Source organism: Meleagris gallopavo, unplaced genomic scaffold (genome assembly GCF_000146605.3).
Source record: "Meleagris gallopavo isolate NT-WF06-2002-E0010 breed Aviagen turkey brand Nicholas breeding stock unplaced genomic scaffold, Turkey_5.1 ChrUn_random_7180001862744, whole genome shotgun sequence".
NCBI lineage: Eukaryota > Metazoa > Chordata > Aves > Galliformes > Phasianidae > Meleagris > Meleagris gallopavo.
This window is the reverse complement of record NW_011128325.1, coordinates 1-3317: the sequence shown is the minus strand read 5'-3', so window position 1 is coordinate 3317 and position 3317 is coordinate 1. Positions and strand designations below refer to the sequence as shown.

The following is a 3317-nucleotide window of genomic DNA, read 5'->3' as shown; positions in this document are numbered from 1 at the left end:
CCCCCGCCACGTTACAGAAGATTGCCCAAATGCTGTTACTGAAACCGTGTGTGCTCATTTCTGTGTGTCTGCCTCAGGAGAGGGTTAAACCACAGCATCACAATGCAGTGCTGCCCAGAACCCATGGCTGCAGCGCAGAGCCCAGAGGTGCTGGGCTTTAAGCACAGCCTTGGGCAGAGATGAGCTGCTCAGCTCGAGTTCCAGCTCCTGCAATGCACAGTTCAGGAGAGCTGCAGCCTGCTGTGTGCTCAGGACAGCAGGGCTCCAGCTACAGGCAGGTTGCATGCAGGAAGCCTCGTTTTCTCTGACCAGAGCTGCATTTGGCCCCAGAGCACTTTCTCCCCATGTACTGAAACTGACCGTGGTGCAATGCATTGCTCACACAGGCAGTGGTGCTCCCCTGGTTCTTTAAGGAGCTGTTTCTTCAAGAATTCTTACACTGGACTCTGCCTGGGCTGTTATCCCACCCCTATCTCCAAAGCCATGTACACCACACCCCCTCCCTGCTGATAGCTGGGGCTTCTCCCATGCTAGAGTCCGGCCACCCGCCCTGCTGAGAGCTGCAGCCCTGAATGCATCACTCATTACATCAGGAGCAAAGAACTGTGACCTCCCTGCACATCTGCTGCCAGCAGGGCCATGGTTACAGCCTGGAACACCCAGATGGCCTTTTGCCATTTCTGCTCATGGGATGGGGATGGCACTTCTCCTTGCAGCTCTCCCCATCCTTGCCTGCCAACCGCTGCATCTCCCCCATCCCTGCCTGCTCCACAAGGACTAAACTGTTCCGTAGGATATTTTTGCACAGGGACACCTCTTGCTGACCTTGTGACTCACGGCAGGGCCTGGATTTGAGGCAGCTCAATTTTCTATGGGCGCAGTCACATGGCAGTTGGTCACACTGGGGCTCTTCCTTTATTTACAGAGTCTTCTGTGCTCTTGATGATTTTCACTGCTGCAGCCTGCCTGGGGGTACAAGCAATGCCCTGACCTTACAGGAAACCCCTGATAGCAGCAGGGCCATCAGGGCTTGAGGTCCCATCACCACACAGCCCAGCAATCTGCTGACACCCCGCAGCCAGAGTGACATCCCTCTGACCCACACGGGACCCAACATTCCTGCTCTCCATAATTTCCAACCCTCTTATCCTGCAAAACTCACCCAGTCGTCCCGGTAACATCCTGCAACATTGAGTTCCACAGCTGAATCTGCATACAACAAATTATTTCTTCTGTTTGAACTTGCCCTTTTTTTTGTTGTTGTTGTTTTGTTTCAGTACCCGTTCCCTTTTTTTCTTGTGCTCTCGCTGAGGGGAACTCCCAGCACACAGCAGTGCTCTCAGTCAGCATTTTGCTGTCTCACCCTGCACACACTTCTTGTAGTTGGGTTCTCATTGCCCTCTCTGTGCTCCTGGCCGTCTCACCTGCATCAGAGCATCCCAAGATGGGGTTCAGGCTACACGAGGAGAGCTCCTGATAGCCACAATGTGGCAGGTCCTTACTGCAGCACTTGCTGGACACACCTAATCATTAGAGGTTCAAAGGGAAAGTGTGGTGGGAAGAGGAAAAGCGAGATCTCCTGGAGGTGGTGGTGACATCCAGAGCGTGGATTAGTCACCAGAAAGATGTTTAATCTCCCTGAGAGTGGCTCACCCAACCGTGTCCCAGGGTCAGGATGGGGACAGGTGCTGCCAGGGGTAACCTGGGATGGTTTCTTCCGTTCAAGCAATGCAAATAATTGCACAGAACAAGCTCAGCCCATATTTCACATCCAGCACATCCACAGCCTGTCTACAGGACGAAATTGTGAGCAGCCCCAGCCCAGCCCTGAGGTGTGGGGTCATGGCAGAGTGCTGGGAGTGGGGCCCAGGGCTGCCATGCACTGCACTGACGCAGCCTTCCCACGGCAGCCACGCTCCAATGAGCACACATTCAAATCAGAGCCTCTGGAAACGCCATAGCTTTAGCTGGGGCCATTATCTCTCTGGTTGATGGCTTTCCTGTAAATGAAAAGCAGTGGCAGGGAATGTGGCTTTCAGCTGCAGCCTTTATTTGAGTGACTCTACGTGCCGTGCTCCTGGTGAGCAAGGCCTATTCTACTGCACTGAGATGCCATGCTGTGCCATCCCCATGGCCGTGCCACCCCCTGGTCATGCTGTGCCCATCACGGCATGCCCAGCAGCAGCGTCCCCGCCAGCCCTGCAGCCAGAAGGCAGGGCAGCTGTGGCATCGTGGCTGCTCCAGAGCTGCGTGAGCCCCGTGGCCCATTGCAGTCATCGCTGAAGCAGCAGTGCAGGGTGGCTCCCCCGGAGCTGCGCCGTGCCTGGTCACAAAAGGACTTGTAGGAGCAGGACTTGATGATGCTGTCTGCAAGGGAAGGCAGAGCACACAGGGTTAAGCGCTGCCGTGCAGCAGCCGTGCAGCAGGAGCACACGCAACCCCTCCAGCACAAAACTGAACTGCAGCAGGATGTGGTGGCAGCTTTGCAGCCCTGGCATTGACTTACTGGGCGCAGTGATGGTGGAGCAGGCGTCCGCGTATTGAGGGCAGCTGTGCGAGCCCTGCTTGTTGCAGTCGTTCTCGTTGGATGCGACGCATTTGTGGCATCTCAGCGCTGCACCTGCGCAAGGGGAGGAGCGGTGAGGCAGTGCTGAGCCTCTGACTGCTGCGTGCTGCCGGCACCACGGGGGTGCAGCACTCTCCCAGGTACAGCTCAAAGAGGCGTAAAACCTTCAACCTTCGTCTTTTTGCGCCAATTTTAATTGTAATGAGTGGAGGCGGGGTTCGTCTACACCGCAGGGGAGGTTCAGTGCACGTGTGTGCCATGCAGGCAGCTTCCCCCGTGCGATGCACTGCACAGAACTGCACCCATTGGCACTGCAAGGCGCTGGCAGAGGGGTGATGGTGGACGTGTCACAGCTGTGCCACCCAGAGGAGCTCGCAACGAACCCTGGCTCTGTGCGGGTGGAGGAACTCCGACCCTGCGCGGCTGCGGAGGTCCCAGGTCCTCAGGAACCTCCTGAGCAAATGTGAAAGCACCGCTGTCTCTGTCTGACAGTGAGAGCCCTGAAATAACAGCGCTGCTTTGAATACACGCAGACAGAGCAACTCCGAAAAGCCCCGAAAAGCCGCTCTCACCCGAGCCGGGCCATCAGGAGGACCGCTTGGTTTTTACAGCGGTGTTTGAATTCATGCTTATTTCGGGAGGAAAACGTCCGCCCGTTTTGCTGGACGAGCAGAGCCCTCTCGCGGCACGCAGCGCCCGCTCAGCGCGTTGTGCAACGCGGAGCACGAACTGCTGCCTCCTTTCGTGGAAA

At 56.5% G+C, this 3317-nt stretch overlaps 1 long non-coding RNA gene across 1 annotated transcript; it reads right to left on the bottom strand.

Moving 5' to 3' along the window:
- Positions 1 to 2027: 2027 nt before the first annotated feature.
- On the bottom strand, positions 2028 to 3283 carry LOC109364487. Its single transcript, XR_004162346.1, has 2 exons — positions 2507 to 3283; positions 2028 to 2367 (listed from the first exon to the last, which is right to left on the bottom strand). It is a non-coding gene; the product is annotated as an uncharacterized LOC109364487 (long non-coding RNA).
- Positions 3284 to 3317: the final 34 nt, after the last annotated feature.